We start from the raw sequence: 17,056 nt of genomic DNA, 5'->3' as shown, positions 1-17,056 counted from the left end.
CCCACATGGGTACATTTTGTGAAGCCCATTTCTGGTGTCCCCCACCGTGATATTGCTGGAATATTGCTAATAGCGGTGTAAAACCATAATCACTCACTCACACTCACTCACTCACTCATTACCATAACATGTTTCCCCTTTTGGACATTAGAATCATCATAGTACCATAGATGGAACTCTTTTGGACTTTTCACTGGATGCGAATATTTTTCGATATAAGTAACTTATTTTTTAGGGCTGGGAAGGGTAACTTGGATACCCAGGTCGGGTGGGTACTGAGTAGGACCCGAGTACCCACAGGAGTACCCGGACTCGTGGTTAGTCACGTGATATTTTGTCTAATGACTAAAATTATCTAGAACTCTATGGTTACACTACAAGTCATAAATGTTTGCTTTTCCTTCTGACTATGCACCCTTTCCTTCTGATTTTTCATATGGTTGAATAAAGATATAACTTAAGTCAACTTCAGTGTATGCATGACCAGATTGTTTAATACATGTATTTTAATAGGCTATGCTAAAAAAGTACCCAATCAGACATTTTGAGACTTATCCTGAGACCTAGAGTGGGTACCCGGGTAGGATAGGGTTATAGGTGGCTGGTACCCGGGTAGTAAATTTGGACTCATCCCAGCCCTATTATTTTTGCAATTACAATTTTGATAAAAAGTATGTCCAAATGAAATCAAATTTTTTTCCACAGTCATTTTGACCTTCCTGGCATCATCCTTTTCATCCTCAGAGGCACTGAGTAAATACTCTATCCTTGAATCTCCACAAAACAAGACGTCAGACAGTATATCAACAGTGACCTTTGGGTCAAGGTTTGTCAAGGTTAACCAAGGGAGATAAACCAAAGTAAACCTGGATTATTTGACCAAAAATGAGATGAAGTGTTCTGAGAACATGGGTGCAGCTAAGATCATCAGTTTTTTAAGTTAACTCAGTTTCTGAAAGCGCCTCATGCTTAATTTCAAAGAAAAGATCAACGCTCCAGTTTTTTTGTCAATCATTCCATTTCAATGCAATAAATCAAAAGAATAAGGATACGTTTTTGTTTCTACAACTTCAATTGAAAACATTATTTTGAAAGATTGTTTTTAAATGACTTCCCAATTCCTTGCATTGATTTCTCATTCATCAAACAATGTAAAAGCAAGTTACATTGACCTCCTTAATACTGACGCTTTTTTACCGTATTTGCTGCAATATGTGCTCCAGATGCTAAGAAAATGATGGGGAACTAATTTAAACCATATACAACAAGTTTAATTTGTTGTTTGAGATCAGGCATTAGAGAACCATCTTCCGCAGGCAAGGGAAACTGACAATGTACAAATCCAGTTTCCACCCTTGCCAAACTGGGCTGGCATTTCAGAGTTCTATTTGGCTGGACTAAAAAGTCTATGCATAGTCCAATCAAAAGTCGTAAACGACATGGTGACTGCAGGATTTGCAAAGCATGTGTACTATCAACTGGGCATCAACAGATATTTTCCAAATCTTATCATGTTTTTAATCAACTTGTTCAAGTGATTTGATGCGAGTAAGACATGTTTTATTACAATATAGATCTAGGTGCCGTTGTACAAAGCAATCTTTGCGCTAAGGTGATCGTAACTGCCATACCTTAACATAGACTTACGACAGTCGTAGCGCTAAGGTTGTTTTGTACAACGACACCCTTGTCTATTGATCAGATCTTCTTGACTGGGCGCCGCCTTTTCGTCTGAAGCAAATGCCAGTGTTATGATAGGTGGAATCTGATTGGTCTGTTGGAGGGACACAGAAGTGACTCATAATAGCCAATGGTGTCTCTGTGATTGAGCCACGAAATTCCAGCCTAGTTCGGTAAGGGTGGAAACAGGACTTTTATGGTCAGTTAATTCCCTTGCCCTAGGAAGATGGTAAACAACAAACTTGGCTCAAATTGCGATGAAACTAAAATGCATTATGTATCTGGGAACTGAAAGTAGTCGGCTAAACAATGAGGTTACATTGTTACACTATACATGTATGCCAAGGCATTTATTATTTTACATCACCCACTCATTCTAACTCACTCACTCACTCAATCACTCACTTACCTGGTACTCACTCACTCATGGATAGTCTCTCAAACAAGCTCTGCAAAAAGTATATCTGAAAATCGGAAGCAAGCCTACAATATTTTGGCAAGTCTAGAATTCTTCAGTTCAAGTCTGAAAAAGATATTCCTCGAGATCATTTCTATTACATGTTAAAATTTAATAAAACAAAACATAACATATTTTCATTTCAGAAACTAAATGTTGGTGTACCACAAGGCCGACACCTCTAATAACCTTCCTGCTCTGTCTATCAACCATATCTAGTATATCCTCACTCCACCCCATTCTGTGAGACCCGTGAGGATTCCGGGGTAGAATAGGTCTTCAGCAACCCATACTTGCCGTAAAAGGCAACTATGCTTTTCGTAAAAGGCGACTAACGGGATCGGGTGGTCAGGCTCGCTGACTTGGTTGATACATGTCATCGATCCCAATTGCGTGGATCGATGCTCATGATATTAATCACTGGATTGTCTGGTCCAGACTCGATTATTTACAGACCGCCGTCATATAGCTGGAATATTGCTGAGTGTGGCCTTAAACAACCAACCAACCAACCCAACCATTCCGTGAAGATCAGGGTAAGCATTTGTCTTCAGCAACCCATACTGGTCACAAGACTCAACTAACAGGATCGGGTGGTCAGACTCACTGACTTGGTTGATGCATGTCATTGTTTCCCAATTGCATAGATCGATCCTCATAATGTCAATCACCGGATTGTCTGGTCTGGACTCAATTATTTACAGACTGCCATCATACAGCTGGAATATTGCTGAACATGGCGTCAAGCAAACAAACAAAACATTACAGTATCATCATCAGTATTAGCTATTTCTTCCGACAAGTCTGTTATTTCCATGGTGATGTCAGCTTTCACATCTACATCTCGCAGACATCATAAATCACATTAACCTATTCCATTTGAGGAAATCTCATTTCCTTTGTAAAGTACTTTAATTCTTTCAGTCCATTTCCTGTTCTGCACAACACGCAATGCTTCCGTAAAAAATGGCTATTCTCTACATCCCATGAAAACAAAGGATTTAAAGTTCATCAAACAAACCACGCATTATACAAATTCCTTGATTCGATTTTATCAAATTTCATGCAATAATTGACAACAAATTTTAACTGTGAAGGAATAAAATGAACATAATGTGTAAATATTCTTTCTTTTGGTAGACAGATCTATGTTGAAATCACAGGCAGATCGGGGCTTGTCAACACATCTCTCAACCAGAGCAGATAATCAATGCTTAAACAGCAGGCTGCAAATCTCTAGGCCACAGAAACATTTGCTGATAAATAAATGATATCGGCATTTTTTTTGTCAGATGAAATACACATATTAGTGTTTGACATGAATGTGTTTACAAGGCTCTTCTAGAACACAGCCAGATGATGGAACAGGGAAATGTCTAATTATAATGCTGATTGGATCTGAATAGTAAAATGAGGTTTTTTCATGAAACAAAGCAAACATGTTCTGATAAAAATCAATAACCTTTATGATCACACAAGACTTTTAATGCACAAAATGCAAGATGAATTTGTTGTTGGTAATTACCTTCATCACCATCAGCAATGTAATCACCACCTTATAATAATCTTTATTATCGTTATCATCGCTATCATAATCATGATATTATAATCTTCATTATCATCACCATCATTATCATCATTATCATTATTATTATCATCACCATCATTTTCATCATTATCATCACCATCATCACAATCATTATCATCATTATCATCACCATCATTATCATTATTATTATCATCACCATCATCACTATCACCATCAGTATCATCACCATCATTATCATCATTATCATTATTATTATCATCACCATCATTTTCATCATTATCATCACCATCATCACAATCATTATCATCACCATCATTATCATTATTATTATCATCACCATCATCACTATCACCATCAGTATCATCACCATCATTATCATCACTATCACCATCATTATCATCACCATCATCACTATCACCATCAGTATCATCACCATCATTATCATCACCATCATCACTATCACCATCATTATCATCACCATCATCACTATCACCATCAGTATCATCACCATCATTATCATCACCATCATCACTATCACCATCATTATCATCACCATCATCACTATCACCATCATTATCATCACCATCATTATTATCACCATCAGTATCATCATTATCATCACATCATTATCATCACCATCATCACTATCACCATCATTATCATCACCATCACCATCATTATCATCACTATCATTATCATCATCATCACCATCATTATCATCATCACCATCATTATCATCACCATCATTATCATCACCATCATTATCATCACCTTATAATCATTATTATCATCATAATCATAATCCTGATCCCTTTCACTATCACTATAAACACCATAATGATCATGAATGTTTTTCCATTTACATTTTCAACTGTCTCCTATCATAAGTCATAACTGCAGGGCAACAGCTTTCTGAATATCAGTGAGCAATTTTATGACAATTTATGTCAATAGACAAAAGATATTTTTAAAAGTCATGATACATTTGTCAACCAATGCTATAAAATCTATATGCTAACTCTAAATCATAACTTATATATGAATCTTAACACAAATTGTTTTGTTTGTTTGTTGTTTAATGCACTATATTCCAGCTCTAAAACACCGGTCTGTAAATAAACTGGCCCAGACAATCCAGTGATTGACATCATGAGCATCCATCTACACAACTGGGATACAATGACATGCCACAATCAAGTCAGCAAGCCTCAGACCACCCGATCCTGTTAGTCGCCTCTAATGACAAGCATGTGTTGCCGAAGACAATTCTAACCCACATTTACATGGGATTCTTTAACCTTTGACATCCTAACATCCTATTACAACAATGATAATAAACTAATGAACACAGAATTATTTTTCAATACTGTTCTTGTAGAGAACAATAATGGAATCTTTCTCTTGTTTACCTTCTGTCCACAGCAGCAGTTGTATTCTTTAAGACAATTTATAACCCTGATACCAGTTGACAGGTGTGATAGATGCTGGAGGGTGAGAGGGCACATGTATCAAGTGGCCATGCATTATATTTTGGCAGTACAGCAAATCGTCACACAAAATTGTTTCAGTTTTCACCTGTCAACATAGGGCTGGACTGGTGTTATCAAAAACCAATTTTCCACCATCCATTATTTCTGAATGATTTTGAAAATAGTATTGTTAAAAATGTCCAAATATAAAAAATGGCCAAGGCACACAACAATTAACTGATACTTCAAAACTGAGGACTCCTTCTAAGTGGTTTTGACAATGACAAATTGAAGATTGTTGTTGCTACAAAGAAAATCGAGAAACCAAATAACGCCAGTCTTTAAAAACGTACCACAAAATTACAAGTTGTATTCCCTGTGAAGGATACAACTGTTTCAGACAAACACTCAACACATGAGCAGCATTGTCCCGGAATACTGGACACTGACAAACGGTCAGACTCATAGGCATCACAAAGGGGATGTCCAACTTGAGTAAACATAATTAATTTCTGTCATCAGGCTAGCCAAGCTTCCAGGCCTAATCCCAGCTGTTAACGTATCTTGTACAAATTATGACCTTCATCCTAATCATTCAAAGACTAAGGTGACAAAAGTGTCTCTCACACACACAGAAGGCTCAAAGGTGTCCGCTTTTCATGTGAAGGAGCATCTTGCAATGGGTCGTGTCATACGAATAATTATCTCACATGACGAGGAGCATGTCACGGAGTTCTGTGAAACATGTGACCCCTGTCAGTGAACAAATGGCAATCATTGTCAGAATTCTTCTGTCAATGGTGACATTTAAAAGCCACTGATTAAATGATCAATGCGCAGATAAACAGTTTGGTTTATATGCACACATACTGCAATATCTCATTAGTCATGACCTCGTTAATCCAGAAGTCCTCACCTTTGGATAATTAAATATAGGACCAAAATTCCTCTTACTGCTTAAATCCTAATTAGTTTAGAGACTCATTTAGAGATTTTGATAAACTCAGAACCTACAAAGAACTACCGTGGCACATGATTAGGAACTTGGTTAAATCTTAGTGTCGCCTTATTACTGAAAGCTGACTAAATTCTAGTCTGTCTCCTAAACCCTAGGGAATAGATATAAAAAAGGAGTCCAACTCAAGTCTAGAATTATTTGACCTGAAATTAAGCATTGTTCTTGGCTCCATTTAAATTTAACTTTTTATTTTGTGGATTTATATTTATAACTTTATTTCTTAGACTGAATGTTAGTCTAATTCCATCGAGAAAGCAATGAAAAATCAAAATCCAAACTGTTCAGATTTTATGTGATTCATTATGGGACGCAAGTAACTTTTGGTCATGTGACCCTTAACACAATAATGCAAATACTATGCATTAGCTCGGTGGGGTATCCTAGTGGTTAAAGCGTTCACCCGTCATGCCGAAGACCCGGGTTCAATTCCCCACATGGGTACAATGTGTGAAGCCCATTTCTGCTAGACTATTGCTAAAAGTGGCATAAAACCATACTCATTGACTCACTATGCATTATATCAGAAAAAATTGCCTATGTAAACATATTACAAACTATTCATAATCCCAACATCTACATATGATTTTATATAGAAACAAAAGGCCTTCTAATGGTGTTTCAGGATCATTTCACTCGAAATAATAACACCCTGAAGAATGAATTTTCTCCAACTACTCTTGTGAATTCATACCCTCTATAATCAAAAATGAATAAATCATAATGATAATTTCTGAAAATGATTATGGAAATTTTTTCTTATTTCTTTTTGGCATGTGTTAGAGTTTAATCTGATAAATACAATGTCCAAATCATATGATGTCAATTTCAATGATGTTAATTATGTCACAATAAATTCAACTGCTTGGAGGGGTAGCTCTGTGATTAAAGCTTACATGTCACATTGAAAACCTGGGTTTGATTCTATACATGGGTACATTATGTGAAGCCAATTACTGGTGTTCCCATAATGACATGGCTGGGTTACTGCACAAAGTGGCCTAGAACTCATCTCACTCACTCAACCCCAAACACCAGTCCTCCCTCCCACCAATCTCAACAACTCACTGAAACTCACCCAAACACTCACTTACCACCACAGTGCCCAGCCATCTGCTCACCTCCCCCCCCCCCCCCACCTTCCCATCCACCAGCACATCCACCAACCCATCCACCAGCACATCCACAAACCCATCCACCGGCACATCCACCAACCCACCAGCACATCCACCAACCCACCTTCCCATCCACCAGCACATCCACCAACCCACCTTCCCATCCACCAGCACATCCACAACCCACCTTCCCATCCACCAGCACATCCACCAACCCACCAGCACATCCACCAGCATACCCATCCCACCACACACCCTCCCATCCACCAGCACATCCACCAACCCACCTTCCCATCCACCAGCACATCCACCAACCCACCTTCCCATCCACCAGCACATCCACCAACCCACCTTCCCATCCACCAGCACATCCACCAACCCACCTTCCCATCCACCAGCACATCCACCAACCCACCTTCCCATCCACCAGCACATCCACCAACCCACCTTCCCATCCACCAGCACACCCATCCTACCACCCACCTTCCCAACGATACTGGACACAAAGGACCATGTCATTTGTCAAGATACCAGTACTTAATTGTTCTGTTCAGGATGAAACGTGAGTTTGGGTCTGTGATCACCGGGACAATGTCACTGACCTTGACATGCCCGCTTTATTTTTGTCGTAGTCTCTGATGGATCAGCATGGGTATTGTCTAACCCCATGGGGATCATCCAACAAAGGGAGGTAATCTTATCCTTGGCCATAAAATGGTCAAGTCTTCATAAAAATTGAACTTTCCTCCGCTGCATTTTTTCTCCACATCATTTTTAATTGGACAAGGGTCTTGTTTAGATCCCTACAGGCCGACAACATGCCGAAACAATAAAGGTCTGCTATTGGCACTAGATTTAACCAGAGACGCTCAAAGACCAATTACAATTTCCACATTTGGAGAGTAGCTTAGCATTCTCTAAAGCGCCATGAATTGGGATAAGAGGAAGAAATGGCTACACTTTCAACCACTTTGAAGTCCAATTCATTCATCGGAAGATTTCCTGTGGAGCACAGTCAAACGACGACCCACCAAAACAATTAAATGCTTGAATATGGCAGAATAGACCACCGAGAATTGAACAGTCACATGGCTAAATGAATAGACCTGAGTTTAAGTAGCACTGTCCATTATTGTGACATGGCCTGAATGAATGGGCGTACTCCCTGGGTATTTGCCACCCCGGGTGCTCTTGGCCTGTGCATGTCATCAAGGTCACGGTATGATAATTAGTGGATTATCATCTCCATGCTGATTTTGTTAATTAAATCTTTTCTTTCCGAATGCAAGAGCATTAAAAATCTGAATGCTGCAGATTTACTGTCATTGTGTTCAGAACATAGAACAACAAATCCAGAATTTGATTCTATTGTCTCTAGAAAGTTGTGAACATTAAACAAGTCATCAATCAGTCAATATGACATTTATTGACAACAAATTTCATGAATGATGTGTTAACAGGAGTAGCCCATGTAATGACATAATTAATTTGAATAAAACTGCATACAAAATTTATCAAAGTACACAAACAGTTTGATATAAAAATTGGCCTAATATAATATCAGAAATTAAGGACTATCCCAATCGTTCACATTACTATAGTTAATTTTGTGCGATGTCAATCATGTCATGCAAGTTGTTTTTGTTGTGGTCTTGTTTACATATACTGCTCAAAAGAAGTTCAGGGCTACTTGATTCTTTCATATTACTGTTGTCAATTCATGCCAGTGATAAACAAATAATATTAAAAAATTGTAACCAAAATCAATTTCTTACCCATGCCATCCCTTCATTTCATGTAAAATTACAAAGCATTACATTTTTAATGTAACATGATGACAGATTAACTATAGTAATATTAAAGAATCAGGTGGTACTTAACTTCTTTGAGTAGTATATGTAAAACACAAGACAAAAATTCAAATTTGTCCTCCCAAGCCCTGTTCAATAAATTGTCATACTGATATGTAATACCTAAATCTGGAATGTTTTAGATGTTACAATGACTTCCTTTAGATGAGATGGTGTGGTTCCATGCTGTTTAAGGCAATTCAATATGCCATTAATATCTTGTTGGGGACACAAAGAACGGGATTCACACATTGTATCTGTGGAGAGAACATCACTTTTTGAAACAAGACCCTCTTCATATGTGTTTATGAAGAAAGCTCTTGGTATCCTAAATTGTCTCCATCCTTTAAATTATCATTTAAGATAATTCCCATGTAGAGAGCAATTTTTTAAACTATTAGATTGAAGTGTGACATTCCAATAACTCCCTTACTTTAACTTAGATTTACAACAGTCGTACAGCCGAGAAAGCTTTGGGGAACGAGTGCCTGATGCATTGAGGGATCTAGACTAACATCTTGTCTCTGAAATGAACATATCTTACAGAAGAAACAGTTGTTCAATTATCCTAATAAAAATATAATAAAGAGGAGCCCAGAGACTCTCTTCTAGACTTGCCAAACATTATAGACTTGCATGGGCTGTATTGGATATATTTGCATCAGGGTCTGTATGACAGACTATGAGAGATACTTCTCATGGAGTTATTACAAGAGTGATATTCAAGGATATTAGAAAGGATATTTTTTGTTTTACATCCCCTAACTTATCATGGTATCTAACCTCTTGTCCCATTAGTTTTCAAGTTACTTGGCCATTAGTTTCTATATTAATGACTAAATACCTGGTGCTTATCTAGAGCTTCCGAGTCTCATCAGCCTTCAGTTACGTTACAACGATTTATTGAATAGGGTTTGGAATAAGTGGCATAACACCATACTCACTCACAGATAAATCAGCATTAAAAGGGGAGTAAATTCGACAAAGACATAAAAGAACTACACAGCCAGTGCATGCAACAATGATGGAACAAGACTCACATGTACGCTTCTCATAACATTCTTCTTCTTTATTCTGCTGAAGTAAAGACAAGCTACTTCTACTTTGTCAATAATGGAAGTGATTTCCTTGAGCTTCCATGTACCAAGCCTTCTCAGCTCCACGTTCCTTAGCTCCTAGACCCCACATAGCCTCAGTCTCCTGGACCACAACCCAAGCCTGTTTCATCCCACCTTACAGTCTCCTAGACCCTAAACCCAAGTCTTTAACCCCCACCCTCCAGTCTCCTGGACCAGAACCCAAGTCTTTAACCCCCCACCTTCCAGTCTCCTGGACCACAACCCAAGTCTTTAACCCCCGACCTCCAGTCTCCTAGACCACAACCCTAACCTCTTATCCTACACCCTCCAGTCTCCTAGACCACAACCCAAGTCTTTAACCCCCACCATCCAGTCTCCTGGACCACAACCCAAGTCTTTAACCCCCCACCCTCCAGTCTCCTGGACCACAACCCAAGTCTTTAACCCCCCACCCTCCAGTCTCCTAGACCACAACCCAAGTCTCTTACCCCCCACCCTCCAGTCTCCTGGACCACAACCCAAGTCTTTAACCCCCGACCTCCAGTCTCCTAGACCACAACCCTAACCTCTTATCCTACACCCTCCAGTCTCCTAGACCACAACCCAAGTCTTTAACCCCCACCCTCCAGTCTCCTAGACCACAACCCAAGTCTCTTACCCCCCACCCTCCAGTCTCCTGGACCACAACCCAAGTCTTTAACCCCCGACCTCCAGTCTCCTAGACCACAACCCTAACCTCTTATCCTACACCCTCCAGTCTCCTAGACCACAACCCAAGTCTTTAACCCCCACCATCCAGTCTCCTGGACCACAACCCAAGTCTTTAACCCCCCACCCTCCAGTCTCCTGGACCACAACCCAAGTCTTTAACCCCCACCCTCCAGTCTCTTGGACCACAACCCAAGTCTCTTACCCCCCACCCTCCAGTCTCCTGGACCACAACCCAAGTCTTTAACCCCCGACCTCCAGTCTCCTAGACCACAACCCTAACCTCTTATCCCCCAACCTCCAGTCTCCTGGACCACAACCCAAGTCTTTAACCCCCCACCCTCCAGTCTCCTGGACCACAACCCAAGTCTCTTACCCCCCACCCTCCAGTCTCCTGGACCACAACCCAAGTCTTTAACCCCCCACCCTCCAGTCTCCTAGACCACAACCCAAGTCTCTTACCCCCCACCCTCCAGTCTCCTGGACCACAACCCAAGTCTTTAACCCCCCACCCTCCAGTCTCCTAGACCACAACCCTAACCTCTTATCCTACACCCTCCAGTCTCCTAGACCACAACCCAAGTCTTTAACCCCCACCATCCAGTCTCCTGGACCACAACCCAAGTCTTTAACCCCCCACCCTCCAGTCTCCTGGACCACAACCCAAGTCTTTAACCCCCACCCTCCAGTCTCCTGGACCACAACCCAAGTCTCTTACCCCCCACCCTCCAGTCTCCTGGACCAGAACCCAAGTCTTTAACCCCCCACCCTCCAGTCTCCTGGACCACAACCCAAGTCTTTAACCCCCGACTCCAGTCTCCTAGACCACAACCCTAACCTCTTATCCTACACCCTCCAGTCTCCTAGACCACAACCCAAGTCTTTAACCCCCACCATCCAGTCTCCTAGACCACAACCCAAGTCTCTTACCCCCCACCCTCCAGTCTCCTGGACCACAACCCAAGTCTTTAACCCCCGACCTCCAGTCTCCTAGACCACAACCCTAACCTCTTATCCTACACCCTCCAGTCTCCTAGACCACAACCCAAGTCTTTAACCCCCACCATCCAGTCTCCTGGACCACAACCCAAGTCTTTAACCCCCCACCCTCCAGTCTCCTGGACCACAACCCAAGTCTTTAACCCCCACCCTCCAGTCTCTTGGACCACAACCCAAGTCTCTTACCCCCCACCCTCCAGTCTCCTGGACCACAACCCAAGTCTTTAACCCCCGACCTCCAGTCTCCTAGACCACAACCCTAACCTCTTATCCCCCAACCTCCAGTCTCCTGGACCACAACCCAAGTCTTTAACCCCCCACCCTCCAGTCTCCTGGACCACAACCCAAGTCTCTTACCCCCCACCCTCCAGTCTCCTGGACCACAACCCAAGTCTTTAACCCCCCACCCTCCAGTCTCCTAGACCACAACCCAAGTCTCTTACCCCCCACCCTCCAGTCTCCTGGACCACAACCCAAGTCTTTAACCCCCCACCCTCCAGTCTCCTAGACCACAACCCTAACCTCTTATCCTACACCCTCCAGTCTCCTAGACCACAACCCAAGTCTTTAACCCCCACCATCCAGTCTCCTGGACCACAACCCAAGTCTTTAACCCCCCACCCTCCAGTCTCCTGGACCACAACCCAAGTCTTTAACCCCCACCCTCCAGTCTCCTGGACCACAACCCAAGTCTCTTACCCCCCACCCTCCAGTCTCCTGGACCAGAACCCAAGTCTTTAACCCCCCACCCTCCAGTCTCCTGGACCACAACCCAAGTCTTTAACCCCCGACTCCAGTCTCCTAGACCACAACCCTAACCTCTTATCCTACACCCTCCAGTCTCCTAGACCACAACCCAAGTCTTTAACCCCCACCATCCAGTCTCCTGGACCACAACCCAAGTCTTTAACCCCCCACCCTCCAGTCTCCTGGACCACAACCCAAGTCTTTAACCCCCCACCCTCCAGTCTCCTAGACCACAACCCAAGTCTCTTACCCCCCACCCTCCAGTCTCCTGGACCACAACCCAAGTCTTTAACCCCCGACCTCCAGTCTCCTAGACCACAACCCTAACCTCTTATCCTACACCCTCCAGTCTCCTAGACCACAACCCAAGTCTTTAACCCCCACCATCCAGTCTCCTGGACCACAACCCAAGTCTTTAACCCCCCACCCTCCAGTCTCCTAGACCACAACCCAAGTCTCTTACCCCCCACCCTCCAGTCTCCTGGACCACAACCCAAGTCTTTAACCCCCGACCTCCAGTCTCCTAGACCACAACCCTAACCTCTTATCCTACACCCTCCAGTCTCCTAGACCACAACCCAAGTCTTTAACCCCCACCATCCAGTCTCCTGGACCACAACCCAAGTCTTTAACCCCCCACCCTCCAGTCTCCTGGACCACAACCCAAGTCTTTAACCCCCACCCTCCAGTCTCTTGGACCACAACCCAAGTCTCTTACCCCCCACCCTCCAGTCTCCTGGACCACAACCCAAGTCTTTAACCCCCGACCTCCAGTCTCCTAGACCACAACCCTAACCTCTTATCCCCCAACCTCCAGTCTCCTGGACCACAACCCAAGTCTTTAACCCCCCACCCTCCAGTCTCCTAGACCACAACCCAAGTCTCTTACCCCCCACCCTCCAGTCTCCTGGACCACAACCCAAGTCTTTAACCCCCCACCCTCCAGTCTCCTAGACCACAACCCAAGTCTCTTACCCCCCACCCTCCAGTCTCCTGGACCACAACCCAAGTCTTTAACCCCCGACCTCCAGTCTCCTAGACCACAACCCTAACCTCTTATCCTACACCCTCCAGTCTCCTAGACCACAACCCAAGTCTTTAACCCCCACCATCCAGTCTCCTGGACCACAACCCAAGTCTTTAACCCCCCACCCTCCAGTCTCCTGGACCACAACCCAAGTCTTTAACCCCCACCCTCCAGTCTCCTGGACCACAACCCAAGTCTTTAACCCCCCACCCTCCAGTCTCCTGGACCACAACCCAAGTCTTTAACCCCCGACCTCCAGTCTCCTAGACCACAACCCTAACCTCTTATCCCCCACCCTCCAGTCTCCTGGACCACAACCCAAGTCTTTAACCCCCCACCCTCCAGTCTCCTAGACCACAACCCAAGTCTCTTACCCCCCACCCTCCAGTCTCCTGGACCACAACCCAAGTCTTTAACCCCCACCCTCCAGTCTCCTAGATCACAACCCGTCTCTTACCCCCCACCCTCCAGTCTCCTAGACCCTAAACCCAAGCCTCTTATCCCCCACCCTCCAGTCTCCTAGATCACAACCCGTCTCTTACCCCCCACCCTCCAGTCTCCTAGTCCACAACCCAAGTCTCTTACCCCCCACCCTCCAGTCTCCTAGACCACAACCCAAGTCTTTAACCCCCCACCCTCCAGTCTCCTAGACCACAACCAAGTCTCTAACCCTCCACCCTCCAGTCTTCTAGACCCTAAACCCAAGCCTCTTATCCCCCACCCTCCAGTCTCCTTGATCACAACCCGTCGCTTACCCCCCACCCTCCAGTCTCCTAGACCACAACCCCAGTCTCTTACCCTCCACCCCCCTACCTTCCAGTCTCCTGCTCCAGCCCAAGTCTCTTAATCCCCCACCTCCCAGTCTCCTATACCACAACCCAAGTCTCTCACCCTCCACACCCCCCCCCCTCCCCCCCCCACCCCACCCCCCTCCCCCCCCCCCCAACCCCCCAGTCTCCTGTTTCAGCCCAAGTCTCTTACCCCCAACCCTCCATCCCCAGCCTTCTTAGCTCCAGGTTCCTCAGCCCCAAGACCCCAGGTATCCCCAGTCCTAGAGAATCTCTCCCCTGAGCACCCTTCCCACCCTCTAGTCCTGCACCATCACTGTGGAATATATTTATTTTATGAAAAATTAATAATCTAGAAACGCATACAAAAGCAAGTCAAGCCAGCTCTAGCTTGCTCTATTCCATTCCTATGAAATCAGCAGGGATTTTTTTTTCATGGCTATTGTGTAATATAAGATTTCAGAGACTAAATGTTAGTCTACCCACCCTCCAGACTCCTCCCTCTCCATAGCCCAACCTTCCTAAGCTCCATTAGCCTGTCTCCTAGACTATAGAGAACAAATCAAATTTTAATCTACAACTCCATATTCCCTAGTCCATAGATCCCATGTATTCCCAGCCTCACAGATTCAGTCTCCCTCCTACACCCCCCACCCAACCCACCCCACCCCCACACACCACCACAACAACCCACACTAATCCCCCCATCCAAAGTCCCCAGATGAAACAGCCTGAAATGACAGAAGCATGTTTGTCCACCATACTCATCCTCCAATGCCACATACGTTACATCTACAAACCTCTTGTATTACCATGGTAACACACAATTCTGCTATCCTCATTAAATGAGAATTTTGTAATTATGTAACGGCTCTACTTTCGTCAAGACAAACAGATACAATTACAAACAACTGCCACTTTCCAACTATAACTGTAAAAGATAATAGAAATCTAAAAATGGTTGCATCTGTAATCAAGATAATGGGTTTCGTGTTTTTGTCTTGAATCTTGATGTACAAGAGAGCATTAGTGTTAATTTGGCATCTTTGAAACCCCTTAAAGGTGTAAATCAGATCTGTATTTTTCGATCACCTACAAGGGTCACATTTTGGACACATTTTTTTTCAAGTGAAATATCTTGTTCAAACACAACTGAATGTGAGTCATACTTATTCATCATTCACTGATGCACCATAATCCATGAGTGAGTGAGTTGGGTTTTATGCCACTTTTAGCTATATTACAGCAATAACACAGTGGGGAGCACCAGAAATTCGCTCCACACATCGTACCGATTTGGGGAATTGAACCCAGGCCTTTGGCATGACAAGAGAAAACCTTAATCACTCCTTTCCCCACAAATCATGAAATCCTACCTTTGCATACACTGATTTCCAACATCTCCACATAGTAATATGTTATTTTCCGACCAAGAGCATAAAAAATGTGCCGTGCTCTGCAATGATATATATCATTCTATTAACACAGAAAAAACACAGGTAGAAAATATACAGATGGTGACCAAATATTATGTTTTAATTGATGTTAGTCTAATAGAAACATTTGGCAACACTTGTCATGGTTATTGCACATGATGAAACACACACATTCAGAACATTTGCAACATTGAAGACCTCCTAACACAGACTGGTTCTTGGATGTGTCTGCCTTGCATCCCCTTTATGATGTATAAATATTCAGATTTACTTATTTCTGAATCTAATGGGGGGCACGGGTGGCCGAGTCGTCTAAGGCGCCGCAATTCACTGTGCAGAGTTGCGTCCCTTGGGCACGCCAGAAACCTATGATTGAGGGTTCAAATCCCAATTCACCCCGATTATGTTTCTAGGTTTGTCAGCACCATATCTGTGCTTGTGGGTTTCACAGAAATGGTAAACATCTGAGACCTGCATCACTTGGGGCTTTCCTCCCACATTAAGCTGACACACCACGATATAACTGGAATACCGGGGTACTGTTAAAAGCAGCATAAAACCAAACTCACTCACTCTGAATCTAATGTATCAATCTACAGTAAACTACGTTTACAACGAACATGCTTATAATGAACTGATGGAGAAAACAAACTGTTTTTGGGTCTTGTTTATTTACTGTGTATAGGCTGAATACATGCTTATAATGAACTGAGGTTATAACGAACGAAAATAAGTGGTCCCTTTCAGTTCGTTACAACCATAGTTTACTGTATTTCACTTTCTTTAGCCCAATAAATTCCATGAGGACAAGACGGCCTCCGTGGCCTAGTGGTAGAGCGTCTGCCCCGAGAGCGAAAGGTCTGAGGTTCGATCCCCGGTCGCGTCATACAAAAAGACGTTAAAAGATTGTACTTGTTGTTACCCTGTCTGGCGCTTGGCCTTAAGGGGCTAAAACAAGGACTGGTTGGCTCGGAGTCAGTATACTGTGTCTGAGTGGGGTATTCATGTTAAACTGCGGCATGGTATCTCAGTGAGCTAGCACTATAAATCGGCATCAGTCCGGACTAGTACAAGCAGCCACACACCCACATACATGTGCATGCACGTTACTATATAAGTGCAATAATCTTGGACGCG

The 17,056-nt window shown here is 43.2% G+C and overlaps 1 protein-coding gene across 1 annotated transcript in view; it reads right to left on the bottom strand.

Moving 5' to 3' along the window:
• LOC124132663 (protocadherin-11 X-linked-like) overlaps positions 1-17,056 on the bottom strand; it is a 363,829-nt gene that overhangs the window by 304,148 nt on the left and 42,625 nt on the right. The window lies entirely within an intron of this gene.

This window comes from Haliotis rufescens, unplaced genomic scaffold (assembly GCF_023055435.1).
Source record: "Haliotis rufescens isolate VD_foot unplaced genomic scaffold, xgHalRufe1.0.p SCAF_7, whole genome shotgun sequence".
NCBI classification, from domain to species: domain Eukaryota; kingdom Metazoa; phylum Mollusca; class Gastropoda; order Lepetellida; family Haliotidae; genus Haliotis; species Haliotis rufescens.
This window is presented reverse-complemented; position numbering and strand designations above follow the sequence as displayed.